The sequence below is a fragment of the Micropterus salmoides genome, unplaced genomic scaffold, assembly GCF_014851395.1.
Source record: "Micropterus salmoides isolate LMB-PRFRI ecotype aquatic unplaced genomic scaffold, ASM1485139v1 Ms_hic_scaffold_4, whole genome shotgun sequence".
NCBI lineage: Eukaryota > Metazoa > Chordata > Actinopteri > Centrarchiformes > Centrarchidae > Micropterus > Micropterus salmoides.
Genome location: NW_024043372.1, coordinates 782,749 through 797,627, shown reverse-complemented (window position 1 = coordinate 797,627; position 14,879 = coordinate 782,749). Strand labels below are relative to the sequence as shown.

The window sequence follows — 14,879 nt, the reverse complement described above, 5'->3', positions numbered from 1 at the left end:
GAAAGAAAGCGCTTTGCAGGTTAGAAAACGCGAACTGGTTGAATTTAGAAAATGTTGCTAGGCAACCACCGAATCAGCTGTCCTGTCAATCAAAGATTGTAGCGCCAGCGATCTGTAATCTTTGGTTTGCTGCAAGTATTAACGGTCAAATTAGCAGAAACTTGATCACAACTCACAGGTCTGAGTCTGCCAAACGCAGGGCGCCTGCTCTAGCGCTGTTTTGAGGTCGAGAGATGAACCTACAAACACGCAGGAGACGGGGAAAGGGAGATCCGTGTGGCCCATGTGACCCTCAGAAAGGGGAGACACCGCTGGTAGTAGTCTACCAGCTGGGGCTTCGTCTTAATGATGGTCGGTTTAAGGCGTATTTTAGGATGAGTCGGGGACAGACTGCTGCCGCCTCCGGACAATCCAAGCAACTGTAAACTTCCGTCAGCACAACGTCTCTCCATTCATTAGATTGGACAGTGGAAAAAACGCGAATGACGTCGGGTACGAGTTGAATTTTTTTCAACTCAGAGCGCTCATTCAAAAACACGAGGCGCCCAGGGCGCATTGACAGCGCGCAGAACGCTCACTGCCACTAGAATACAATTAAAAAACGGCGGCACTCACTGCAACAAACGCATTTATTAACTTAACTAATATTTTGAACTTCCGAAAAGGGTCGGACTGCCACAAACACCTGGAGTAGAATGACCGTGAGTAGCTCTGGCAACCACGGCGCAGCCGTAACCCGCAGCAAACGGATTCAGGGGACGTCAGTTAGGTATTCAAACACTTGACTGATTAATAACAAGATTATTTAGAAGAAAACAAACAGTTGATTTTCTATTGTTCTTTTATTTTTACACAGACAGCCAGTGTTTACAGAACATTAGAGTTTACGAGCAACACAAAGGTCCGTTTGCACGACGGCTTGACTGTGATGACTGACAGAAAGTGAAATATTTGCACTGACGACGTTTATTTCAAAGGTAAAAGGCTGAAATGTGACTCACAGTGAGCCCGAAGTGACGGTTTCCAGATTTCAAATGGAAGAGTGGATGAGAGAGTTTAAATCGGAGACCGGAGCGTCTGTATAGTTTACAACTTCATATTGTTCGTAGTCATGAATGTTCGGTTCCCCTGTCGTCCAGGACGGCGTCTGTGATGCTGTTAGCCGTTAAGTTGAAGACTCACTGAACTCTTCTCGACACCTGAACTATATGTTGGTGAAAATTCATGCATGACTCTGAGAATCTGTCTCCAGATCTTGAGTTCAGCAGCGAGCAGTTAGCTTCATCGCCACTTGTTTTCAAGATGACTTCGGTCATCGATTCATCTTAAACCACCAAAAACGGGAGTAATCGGACCTCGAAGCTGTAAAACCTGCAAACTGTAGCAAACCAGTGCAAAACGTTGTGAGATTGAACTCCAGGCATCTGAATACGTGCTGAGTAATTATCAGAATTAGAATAAGAAAAGGTTGATTTTCTATTGTTGGTTATTGTCGCACAACCAGCCAGTGTGGACAGAGCGCTGGAGTTAGCGAGCAGCAGAAACGATGACTGCTTCCAGTTCTTCACACTTCTCCCCCTCAGACAAACGTATACTGCAGTTTTTTAATGAAACAGCTGGATGATTGATAAGGTGCTACACGTAGACAAACATACAGCTGCCGTAAATAGATGTAGAAATATGGAATAAACAATGCGAGTTATATAAGAAAGATAAAAAATAATACGATGTTTTGCAGAGAAAGAACAACGTGGCAGATATTTACATGTTTTGTGTTGTGCAGACGTGTTGCAATAGAAGAGGATGTTGTGTACGTAAATATATAAATTGACAACGATTAACAGTTAACAACAAATATGTGCAGTTATCTGCAGGTGTTTAAAAGCTATGTAGAGCTGAGGGCTGATGATCCATCGAGTGATATAATGATATAATGTTTTGATATGTAACATACTGATTTGTGGAGGTTTCTACTGTGAAGAGCTGGATGATGCCGGAGGAGGAAAATCTCAGCAAAGCAGCTTTCATGTTACAGCCAACAGTGGAAGGGAGAGATGTGACTGGAGAATATGCATCAGGGCGTCTAAAAGTGAAGGATTTTTCAGACGTTTGGATGCTGTTGTGATGTGAACGCTCTTGATTACCTTAATCTGGGAATCAACGGTAATCAGTTTATCTATATGCATGTAGACGCACAGGAGGACAAAGCAGAACGCAGCAGATGAGGGAGGACGAGTGGGTGAAAGAGGAGGAGGAGGAGAAGAAGACGGGGCAGTGAGGTCAAGAAATTTAGATTTTTACAATATTACAGATGTAAATCAGGAATAAATGGTTTTGCTGACTGAAGCCAACTGACATTTTGGGTATGAGCTACAAAAGATGAAGAGGCCGAGAGAAAAGTGGAGGGAGTGAGAGGCTTTCAGAGCTATTGATCTGCTGCTTCCTCCTGCAGGGTCAAACACGCCGCTGACCTTGGACTAACATCATTAACCCTGATGAGAAACCAGCTGGAAACAAAGCGATATTAGCGAGGTGGAGTGAATAATTAGGGAGGTTTGGTTGTGAGGTGTAGCGCCGTGTCAGACCACCACCGGGGAAACACCTGGGTCTGGAGTTAAAGGCAGGCAGGATGGAATCAGAACCACATAAACAAAAGCTCTCTGAAGCCCACCTTTACCTGTGCGCGAGCATCTACTCCGACGCCGCCTCCTGCTCACGACGGAGCCGCTGCGTTAGCGACACGCACACACAGTGCCAGGTGAAGCTTCCCTCAGGCGTGTCGCTCACAGCAGGTGATGCTGCAGTCAGTGTCCTGTCTGAGGCCGGCTGATTCAGCGTGAGCGTGATTCATGCTTCATTTTAATACGAACCAAGCCAATAAAACTTAACCTTTGTTTTACCAGCCTGAGAAACGGGAACCTTAAACTGACGGCATGAATCAGAACCGTCCTCAGCAGAGAAACGGCCGGACGGCTCGATGATGCGGCAGATTATTACGACCCATGTTTAGGTTTGTTGTCAGGCTGCGACCTCTAGTGGCAGAAGGAGTCAGGTGACGTGGTACAAAGACAGACAAAGTCTGCGTGAGGAGGTGCTGCGGTGGATGGATGAGTCCGGTAGACTCAGGACTTTCACTCGGGAGACAGAAGTTCGAGTCCCGTGTGGAAGAAAGTCAGAGTTGACATGTTTGAAGTTACGTCTCGTGACTTATGTAAAGTGTAATCTGGTTTTATAACGGTTAGTTTGTGGTCCATGTAGAGTGAACTGGATGTCTGCGTGTTGTTTATCTGCTCTGATGTTAATCCAACACATCTTTGAAGCAGCGTGTTGATTCCACATTCTGACTTAGGAGCACATAAACTCACGCTGAAGTGTGAAGAACGACTTCACAACGCGGGAAATGGGACCATCAGAGGAGCACCTGAATGCACCGTGAGCCGCTGGTTGTAATTTGCAACCCTCACCACTAGATGGCACTAAAACTGACACACTGAACCTTTAACCCTGTTTAAATCTAATGGATTTTAATCTGCTCTCTATCAGTAACAGACTGTCTGTCCCACATCACAACTAAGTCTGTTTGTATTTCTGTTATTGGACTTTTATAACAACAGAGGTCAAACTTTGATCCTCTCTGCAGTCAAACTGACCACAAATATAAGTAAGGTCGCCATGTAGGAGAGCGTCAGTTATCTGTAAATGTCAAACAAAATGAACGTATATATTTGTTCATTCGCGGCCCATGAAATATTGAAAACATGATGAAATGACGTCCTTTCATTGGTATAAAAATGCTTAATTGTCTTTGTTACCTTCATGAAATGTGAGAAGAGTCACCACTTCACGTCTTTTCTAAATACCGTAAATCTTCAATTGACAGACCCCGTTTACTGGCCTGCTGTGGGAACACATTTGGACAAATAAACACATCTCCATTAGACTCCTGGTCTCGTTTTTATAGTTTCTGGATTTATAAAACCTCTTAAACCCCGCGGGGTCGCCGCTTTAGCTGCTCAGATCGTTAATACAAATATTAATGTTTAAACGTATGATCAGTGTGTCAGTGTGGACATGCTGCACATCCTTAGATCCGATTCTCCACAATTCAATCGTTCATTCAACGGAAACAAGGAGCCCCAAAGTCTGATTCTTATAGATTTACCGCTGTAACCTGCAGTGCCGCCTCCCGTCACCTTAGAAGCGCTCGTTAAGTCTGAATGTGTCCGTTCTTGATTATTTATCTTCCTTCAGTCTGTAAGGGTTCATCAAAAGAATCAGAACAGCTTTTCAAGTTGTGAATCCTGTCATGTGAAGTCCGTCGCTCTCTGTCTTCTTACTTCCTGCAGCCTGTTGTTGTTTTCCTTGCGTTGCTGCCTTCAAAATAAAAGCACAGAAGCCGTCAGAAGCCAGATCAAATGAATGACGTGTATTTAATGTTACTGGATCATTTTTATACAAGTAATATTCTGTTATTATCTATTTCAGCTTTGTGCGAGAGGAATTAAAGGCCCTAATAAAGTCAGGGTCAGTTCAGTGATTTTAGAAAATAAAAGCTCGGGCCGTTAATCAAAGTTTTATTGCATTGGGTTTTAAAAAGGTCAAAAGAAACAGCTTTTGCTCACGTACTGTTGTTATTATTTATACAGCGTTGGGATCAGCGTGAGCCCAAATAATGAGGAAGTGTGAATAAGTGAGGAAGACCAAAACATCATCATCATCATCACTGTCTGCAGCCCGTCCTCACAAAGACAGCAGTACAAGAACACACACACCCTCTCTCTCTGTGAGCCGCCCAGGGGACGAGTTAGTGCTCGCCAGGGTGACGTCGCTCTGCCTGTCTGCACACGCACACACAGACGGTCTGTCGAATTTACCAGCTGTCTCCAACATGCAAATTCATCATTGACCCTCTCTGCACTTATTGATTCTTATACTGAGCTGTGTAGTACTGCTGTGTAGTACTGCGTGTGTAGTACTGCTGTGTGGTACTGCTGTGTAGTACTGCTGTGTAGTACTGCGTGTGTAGTACTGCTGTGTGGTACTGCTGTGTAGTACTGCCTGTGTAGTACTGCCTGTGTAGTACTGTGTGTGTAGTACTGCCTGTGTGGTACTGCTGTGTAGTACTGCCTGTGTAGTACTGCTGTGTGGTACTGCTGTGTAGTACTGCTGTGTGGTACTGCTGTGTAGTACTGCCTGTGTAGTACTGTGTGTGTAGTACTGCCTGTGTGGTACTGCTGTGTGGTACTGCTGTGTGGTACTGCTGTGTAGTACTGCCTGTGTAGTACTGCTGTGTAGTACTGTGTGTAGTACTGCCTGTGTGGTACTGCCTGTGTAGTACTGCTGTGTGGTACTGCTGTGTAGTACTGCTGTGTGGTACTGCTGTGTAGTACTGCCTGTGTAGTACTGCCTGTGTAGTACTGCCTGTGTAGTACTGCCTGTGTAGTACTGCCTGTGTAGTACTGCCTGTGTGGTACTGCCTGTGTAGTACTGCCTGTGTGGTACTGCTGTGTGGTACTGCCTGTGTAGTACTGCCTGTGTAGTACTGCTGTGTAGTACTGCGTGTGTAGTACTGGTGTGTAGTACTGCTGTGTAGTACTGCGTGTGTGGTACTGCCTGTGTAGTACTGCGTGTGTGGTACTGCTGTGTAGTACTGTGTGTGTAGTACTGCCTGTGTAGTACTGCTGTGTAGTACTGCTGTGTGGTACTGCTGTGTGGTACTGCTGTGTAGTACTGCTGTGTGGTACTGCTGTGTGGTACTGCTGTGTGGTACTGCTGTGTGGTACTGCTGTGTAGTACTGCTGTGTGGTACTGCTGTGTAGTACTGCGTGTGTAGTACTGCCTGTGTGGTACTGCGTGTGTGGTACTGCTGTGTAGTACTGCTGTGTAGTACTGCCTGTGTGGTACTGCCTGTGTAGTACTGCCTGTGTGGTACTGCCTGTGTAGTACTGCCTGTGTAGTACTGCTGTGTAGTACTGCGTGTGTAGTACTGCCTGTGTGGTACTGCCTGTGTAGTACTGCCTGTGTGGTACTGCCTGTGTAGTACTGCCTGTGTGGTACTGCCTGTGTAGTACTGCGTGTGTGGTACTGCGTGTGTGGTACTGCGTGTGTAGTACTGCCTGTGTAGTACTGCGTGTGTGGTACTGCGTGTGTGGTACTGCGTGTGTGGTACTGCCTGTGTAGTACTGCCTGTGTAGTACTGCGTGTGTGGTACTGCCTGTGTAGTACTGCCTGTGTGGTACTGCCTGTGTAGTACTGCCTGTGTAGTACTGCCTGTGTGGTACTGCGTGTGTAGTACTGCGTGTGTAGTACTGCGCGTGTAGTACTGCGTGTGTAGTACTGCCTGTGTAGTACTGCGTGTGTAGTACTGCGTGTGTGGTACTGCGTGTGTAGTACTGCCTTTGTGGTACTGCGTGTGTAGTACTGCCTTTGTGGTACTGCCTGTGTAGTACTGCCTGTGTGGTACTGCGTGTGTAGTACTGCGCGTGTAGTACTGCGTGTGTAGTACTGCGCGTGTAGTACTGCGTGTGTAGTACTGCCTGTGTAGTACTGCGTGTGTAGTACTGCGTGTGTGGTACTGCCTGTGTAGTACTGCCTGTGTGGTACTGCGTGTGTAGTACTGCTGTGTAGTACTGCCTGTGTGGTACTGCGTGTGTAGTACTGCCTGTGTAGTACTGCGCGTGTGGTACTGCGTGTGTAGTACTGCTGTGTGGTACTGCCTGTGTGGTACTGCCTGTGTAGTACTGCGTGTGTGGTACTGCTGTGTAGTACTGCCTGTGTGGTACTGCTGTGTAGTACTGCTGTGTGGTACTGCCTGTGTAGTACTGCGTGTGTAGTACTGCCTGTGTGGTACTGCGTGTGTAGTACTGCCTGTGTAGTACTGCGTGTGTGGTACTGCCTGTGTAGTACTGCTGTGGTGTCAGAGCTGCAGCTGATTGGTCGTAATGTTGCTGCTGCGGTTGGTCGCTGAGCGTCTGTGCAGCTGCGGCTGCTGCGACAGGAAGTGTTAGAGGAAGAAGAAGATCGCTGGTTGCTGCGGCTGCGGCTGCGGCTGCGTCCGAAAAGTGTTTTTTGCTCAGGAAGGTTCTGACTGAAGTATTTCAGCGGCAGCCGTGATGAGAGCTGGTCGAGTTCTCTAAACGCCGAGGAAAGGAGCCTCAACGCTTCCTTTCATATCTCCTTTAGCGTAGGGTTCACCGGACCATCCTTTACCAAAGGAGAGAACGCCGTTCCACAATTCTTTGCGGCGGCGACATTTAAAGTTCAATTCAATTTTATTTCTATAGCGCCAAATCCCAACAGTTATCTCACAGCGCTTTTCATAAAGAGCAGGTTTAGACCGAACTCTGTGATGATATTTACAGAAGCCCAGCAGTTCCCAAAAAGTGACGCACGTTCTCAAACTCACAAGATAAAATTCATTGACCACATTTAACAAACTCGCTGCAACACAGACGCACGTTATGTTGCCTGAATGAGACTCTCAGTTTCCTTCTTTCTCTTGGTTTGTTTTCTTTTGGCTTCGCTGTAATCTGAAGCTGTTTCAGCAACGTTTTATGTTTCGGGTTGTTGAAATAAGCTAAGAATAAAACCGTCACCGACCATGACGGATTAAGGAGTTGATTTTCTCTCTTATGCCAGAAGTTGCTAATGTGCACGTGTCTTGAACCGTCAACAACACCTGAGACCCGTGCGAGCTGCTCCTGACACGTGATCAAAGTGAGGAGAACGTTTCGGCGTGGAGCCTCACCTTCTGTAGTCAGTCACAGATGCCGACACGCTCGCCTTCATGAAGCCAAAGATCAAGCTGGACGACCTCTTCAGTAAATGGAATGTATTATTTCAGTTTCCCACTCAGTGGGATCCTATTTCCCTGAGTCCTTTTGAGTTCTCCTTCACACCTTTCCCTGAGTCCTTTTGAGTTCTCCTTCACACCTTTCCCTGAGTCCTTATGAGTTCTCCTTCACACCTTTCCCTGAGTCCTTTTGAGTTCTCCTTCACACCTTTCCCTGAGTCCTTTTGAGTTCTCCTTCACACCTTTCCCTGAGTCCTTATGAGTTCTCCTTCACACCTTTCCCTGAGTCCTTATGAGTTCTCCTTCACACCTTTCCCTGAGTCCTTATGAGTTCTCCTTCACACCTTTCCCTGAGTCCTTTTGAGTTCTCCTTCACACCTTTCCCTGAGTCCTTATGAGTTCTCCTTCACACCTTTCCCTGAGTCCTTATGAGTTCTCCTTCACACCTTTCCCTGAGTCCTTATGAGTTCTCCTTCACACCTTTCCCTGAGTCCTTATGAGTTCTCCTTCACACCTTTCCCTGAGTCCTTATGAGTTCTCCTTCACACCTTTCCCTGAGTCCTTATGAGTTCTCCTTCACACCTTTCCCTGAGTCCTTATGAGTTCTCCTTCACACCTTTCCCTGAGTCCTTATGAGTTCTCCTTCACACCTTTCCCTGAGTCCTTATGAGTTCTCCTTCACACCTTTCCCTGAGTCCTTATGAGTTCTCCTTCACACCTTTCCTTGAGCTCATGACGTTTTCCATCGAGGTCAAGGAAAGGAGGTTAGGAAAGGAGATTTTTTGGGACTTTTCGGACGCAGCCCACGTCTTCCTCACAGGTGTCCCATCAGCTGTTCAGAGCGGGGCTGTCATCAGCAGGTCCGACCGCTTTCAGAGCGCTACTCAGAGCGGCTCGCTTCCTGCCCGATGGACAAATGGATGGACAGCCGGATCCGCCGGTGTCACAGGCTTCCTGTGTCCGTCAAGTTTCCAGTAACACCTGCCCTTCGGTTACTCCCCGGCCCCAAGTGTGTCAAGATGGCCCTGGAGCCGCCGCGGCGGTCCGGCACCGGGGTCCTATTTTACCTGGACAACCTGCTGCTGCTGGCGCCGTCCCGGGACGAGGCGGTGCAGACGGCCCAGGTAGTCGCGCACCCGTCTTACCTGCGTTTCACGGTGAACTGGAAGAAGAGTTCTCCTCCCCTCCCAGAGACTCACCTACCATGGCTCTTTCTCTCTCCCCCTCTTTCTCCCTCGCTCTCTCGCCCTGTCTCCCTATCTCCCTCGTTCTCTTTCTCTCTCTCCCCCGGTCTCTCTCCCTCTCTCCCTCGTTCTCTTTCTCTCTCTCCCCCGCTCTCTCGCCCTTTCTCCCTCTCTCTCCCTCTCTCTTTCCCCCTCTCTCTCCCCCGCTCTCTCTCGCCCTATCTCCCTCTCCCTCGTTCTCTTTCTCTCTCTCTCCCCCTCTCTCTCCCTCTCTCACTCTTTTTCTCTCCCCCTCTCTCTCCCTCGTTCTCTTTCTCTCTCTCTCGCCCTCTCTCTCCCTCTCTCACTCTCTTTCTCTCCCCCTCGCTCTCCTCTCTCACTCTCTTTCTCTCTCCTCCCTCTCTCTCCCTCGTTCTCTTTCTCTCTCTCGCCCTCTCTCTCCCTCTCTCACTCTCTTTCTCTCCCCCTCTCTCTCCCTCTCTCTCTCTCTTTTCTCTCCCCTCTCTCTCCCTCGTTCTCTCTTCTCTCTCTCTCGCCCTCTCTCCCTCTCTCACTCTCTTCTCTCCCCCTCGCTCTCCCTCTCTCACTCTCTTTCTCTCCCCCCTCTCTCTCCCTCGTTCTCTTTCTCTCCCCCCTCTCTCGTTCTCTCTCCCCCTCTCTCTCCCTCGTTCTCTTTCTCTCTCTCTCACCCTCTCTCTCCCTCTCTCACTCTCTTTCTCTCCCCCTCGCTCTCCCTCTCTCACTCTCTTTCTCTCCCCCTCTCTCTCCCTCGTTCTCTTTCTCTCTCTCTCGCCCTCTCTCTCCTCTCTCACTCTCTTTCTCTCCCCTCTCTCTCCCTCTCTCACTCTTTTTCTCTCCCCCTCTCTCTCCCTCGTTCTCTTTCTCTCTCTCTCGCCCTCTGTCTCCCTCTCTCACTCTCTTTCTCTCCCCCTCGCTCTCCCCCCTCTCTCGTTCTCTCTCCCCCTCGCTCTCTCTCCCTCTCTCCCTAGTTCTTTCTCTCTCTCTCTCGCCCTCTCTCTCCCTCTCTCACTCTCTTTCTCTCCCCCCGCTCTCTCTCCCTTTCGCTCTCTCCCCCTCTCTCCCCCTCGCTCTCTCCCCCCTCTCTCCCCCCCTCTCTCGTGCGTGGCTGTGTGTGATGTTGGTCAGAGAGACAGAAGGCCTGCAGTCCCCCAAGACCTCATTAATGGTCTGAGAGGAGACACACACTAAAAGTCAGACATCTGGAAAAGGGCACAGGGCGCACACGCACACACACGCACACACCTGTGCACTGTGCACACACACAGTGCACAGGTGTGTGCGTGTCGAGACACACGTCCAGCAGAGAGTTCACTCTCAGGACACACACGCTGCAGGGAGTCCTGGCGTTCCAGCGTACTTTGTTAGTTAGTCGCTGTCGTCTGTCGGTCTGCTGCTCTGCCTGCAGTTGTCCCGTGTCAAACAGCTGAGCGTCCTCTCTGACATCGGACCTGCGCTCCCTTGCTGGAGTTTCCTTCTGCACTCTGTGGAGCTGGAGGCGGCTGATGAAGAGACAAATGTGCGAATCCTTTTGTGTAATACTTCTACTACTTCTTGTACTACTACAGTAAATACTGCGGGCACAGTAAGTCTTACGACCATGAACGCTGTTTTTACTCTCAGCGGTACATTCAGGAGCCAAACAATCAGTTATTAATTAGTCGCTGTTTTGAGAATCAGTGAATGAGCTGATTTCCTGCTTTATATATCATTCTATATTTATCTTAAACGTGTATTTTAGTCTTTTCAATTTCTTGCTTTTATCTTGTATTGTTTCTGTATTATTCTTTCCACTTGTTAAAGCACTTTGTAACTTGTTTTTGAAAAGTGCTCTACAAATAAAGGTTATTATAATTATTAGTTTTCCACTGGTGGAGATGTTACTTTGGGAAGTTTAACAGGCATGTGTAATATTGCAGAGACTGAATTGATTGGTTGAGAAAATAACTGGCAGATGAATCGATGAAGACAATAATGAATTAGTTGATAATTAACTGCAGCCCTGTCACATACTGACAGTAATAACAGTTAATCTTACTGTGCTGCTGCTGCTGCTGCTGGATCTTCCTGGTTTCACCTCACCTGTGGTATCGGCTGTACGAACGCCTTTAAAGCTGGGTTTGGGGATCATATCAAGTTTTAATGTGTGACACTTGACGAGGCCATGATGTAAAAAGGAGAAGAAAACATGCCATACAGTGACTTCAGAAGAACAGGGGAAGCAGAATAATCCCTCCACAAATAACAAAGTGGAAAGCTTAAATTACACAGCTTCAACAATGTCATCACAGTAACGCCATTAAAACGGGTATTCAGAACGTCCTCCTGTCTTGACCATCAGCAGCTCTGGAAGCTCTCAGCTGGACGGCCGTTCTCTGTTCTTTAAAGGAAGTTTTCATTTTTTACAAGACACGCTGAAAAACAGTAGCTCTTAGCGTTTTATTGAGTTAAGACACGCAGATGAAAGTTTTCTTCCGTAGGTGCAATACTTTTACCAGTAGTTCTTAGCGTTTACCTTTATTATTGTATGTAATGAATGAACATCTGTGAGGATGAATGAATGTGTGTTCTGGCACCTCACTGGAGAAGCACTTTGAATTTTGTTTTTTAACGATGCAATGACCATACAGGCTTTTCTGGGCTGTTCACACCTTCCTCTGGGGGCAGAATATTTGGGTGTGATCACTTGAAATGTTTGATGTGCTGGAGATGTGCAGCCTGCTGTTTGTTTCACTGCTGACAGCCAGATACTCCACGTGGAACGGGACGATACAATAAGTGCTTCAGAGCAGGGAAACTGAGGCTCGTTGGACTTGACTAACAGGAGATCACACAGGCGGTTAACAGCGTCACACGTTTATCGATTACTTCCAAAATACCTAAATTCACTCTAAAAGCGTGTGAGGTCAGCTGTGATTGGACGAGTGGAGAGGGCCGGATGGTTCCTACAGCAAGAGCGCAGAATACTTTACTGATCGCGGCGGCGAAGCTGCTGCTCACACTGCACGTCAACGTATAAAGGAGAAGAAAGAATAATGCGCTAAAAGGCTAGAAAGTTAATAAGTTTCTGGAGAGTTCTGGAAATGAGAGGATGGATCCCACTCTCACATCTGTCTGCTGGAGTTTGAAGCTACAGCCAGCAGCCAGTTACGTTAGCTTAGCTTAGCACAAAGACAGGAAACCCCTCTCTTGTTTTTCAGTGTTTTTAGTGATTAAACTGATGAGACATGTTAATCTGTGAGCTTTAGAGCTGCCCTTAGACAGAAGCTATCTGTTTCCAGTCTTTATGCTAAGCTAGGCTAAGCTAAGCTAAAGTGCTTCTGGCTGTAACTCCATGATAAGAGATAAGAAATACTGAGAGTGGTGGTGATTTTTAATGTTGTGGGCTCTTATTGTCTCATAGATGTGTGTTAGCTTTTATTTAAACATAATATTACGACCAAAGCGATCTGCTGGTGGCGTGAACATCGTTTACATGTTGCTGGTTTGAGTTTCGTTCCTGCCTTTCTTTCTTTTATGTGTGATATGATGTGATGAATGATTTTAACGCTCAGTTTTATTATTCCCTCCTCTGACCAGGACTGTCCCAGTGATGACGCCACGTCCACAGATCTGAGCCTTCAGGTTGGTGAGTAAAATGTTCTGATACTTGAGTCGAGCTGCTGGGGGGGGGGGGGGGGGGGCAAGCTGCTGCTCTGTCTCTTGGCTGTTGGTGCAGAGGGTAATGGCTGAGACACACTTTGACTAATGTTTGCATGGAGGACGTGTACATGACAGACCGATGGTGGCGAGCGACAAGGTGGGACCCGAAGTAAAAGGTCAAAGCAATGCAAAAACGCACAGAATGAGTGGCGACTGTAGAAAGCAGAAGCTGACATTTTGGGAGATTCAGAAATCCTGGACAGACGTTTTAGGTCCTAAAAAGAGGACATGTCAAGAGGATGTTTGGTCACCTTAGCCTGACCCCATACACTCACAAACAGACAGCCATGGTTTAAGTTAAGCCTGAGAGGCTGAGGTCAGGGCAGCAGGTGACCCTGATGCCAGTCAGCTGTGGAGGGAAACAGCTCAGTGAGACAGACGCATTCTGCAGCTGACGGTGAGCACGTCCCGCTGTCTTCCTCAACACTTACTAGTGTATCTCAGTTTTTTTAGTAATCAGATCTTTATTGTCATCTTGCATAAGAATCATGGGTAGTTGTGGAAACTGAGCAGAATCCATGGTCACATGATTAGCTGTGCAGGCAGCAATAACCCTTCAACACAGTCAGAGTTTATGTGTCCTTGCTTTGCTTGCATGAAATTGGCCCAAGGACATGTGACAAAGCAAAGCGAGACATCACAAGGCGCGAATGGAAATGATCGTTTCTGTCCCCAGAACACTGTTTTAACATTAAAACCACCATCATCTCTGCTGAATTATACTTTCATGAACTTTGCGTGCACATCATCGATCTGCATCACACGCCACGAATACAGATGCCCAGCTAATATTCCACCCTGTCGACCTGCCTGAAAGTGTTTCTCAGAAAAACCGAGTGAAGCTCGACTTGAGCTCAGTCCATCACGCCTGCAGCGCCGCTGTGGCCGGCTGTCTCTCATATGACTTTAGTGTTGTGGGAACATTCGGCCCAGAGGAACGGCGAACACGATGGAAACACAGAAATCTGTCTTTATTCTGTCCGGGACAAAGTTCCCCTTCAGCCATGTTCCGTCACCTCCGTCACCAACCCTGCGTCTGTCTGTGTGTCTTTCAGTTTAGCTCCTCACGTCTCCGCAGGGCTGCTTATCCTAGTTTGCAGGTTAAGGTTATGGTTATGGCTTGAGGTTAGACATGTGCTTTAACACGCAGCTTCTCTGCAAAGTCAAAGCACTGATGCGTTTCGTGCTCTCCCAGTATTCAGAGAACTGTGGTTTAGGGTTGGGGTGATATACGATGCCATCGTAAATCGGCGATGGCTGACAGACATGGAGACGTTGAGCCGGCGTCGTGATTGAGACCAGGATAAACAGTTAGTGTAAAACACTGTCTGTGTAATTTACTACCTGAAACAAGTGGATGTAGGTGTTACGTTACTGTTCGGAGCCTTCACAATCAAGGGCGTTGACTAGTAGGGACGGTATGAAGACATGTCCTGATCAATATCCAACGACGGCTGATCTGTCCCTCGCAATAATTCTGATCCAAAAACAAAATATAACCACTGTCAGTCAATGTATTTGGTACACAAATGGTTAAAGCACTCGTGCTCCAGTCCAATGTGTTTTTAAGTTTTGAAAGATTATGTCCTCCCCCTCATCAGCCTCACAGTGGTTTGGTCCGCTGCCTACCTTTTTCAGACCCTCAGACTTTATTTGTAAAAGCGACTAACGACAGATCTGGTGGGTTGCTCAGACCATCAGAGGGAAATTGTAGGCTCATTTATCCCCCTGCATGCTGCTCAGAGTCTCTCAGAGTCTCGGTCTTGTGTCTGCTGCTTTAATGGGGCCTGTGAACTCAGCGGCTCGTGGCTCTCTCGTTAGTCTGGGACCAATCACTCACAGAAACATGAGTTCAGCTGTGATTACACGGAGAAATGAAGCTTTGTTGCATTTTTCAACAGAGGGTAGATGCATTTTTTAACTTGGCTCATTTTAAAAAGACATTAGGAAATCGTCTGAGAGTCTTGCAGATGGTGTTTAGCTGTGTTTGTTTTTTCCTGCTCTCTGAGCCAGAATGGCTACCTGTCCCGCTCTCATCCTCCTCTTCTTTCTCTCACTTTCATGTTCTTTTATTTCTGTTTCCCTCTCTCTGCTTTTATCTCTGAGCTGCTTTTTGAAGCGCCTGTCCTCCCTCTCTCTCTCTGTCCCGCTGTATCTTTCATCTCTCTTTATCTCTCTGCCCG

At 47.4% G+C, this 14,879-nt stretch overlaps 1 protein-coding gene across 2 annotated transcripts in view; it reads left to right on the top strand.

Annotated features, from left to right (window-relative positions):
- The window catches only part of LOC119886743 (poly(rC)-binding protein 4-like), a 165,538-nt gene that overhangs the window by 38,496 nt on the left and 112,163 nt on the right, over positions 1 to 14,879 (top strand). For both annotated transcript variants that reach the window (XM_038697678.1, XM_038697679.1), the window contains exon 2: positions 12,574 to 12,622. The gene's annotated coding sequence lies outside the window, so the exon portion shown is untranslated. The remainder of the gene's footprint in view (positions 1 to 12,573; positions 12,623 to 14,879) is intronic.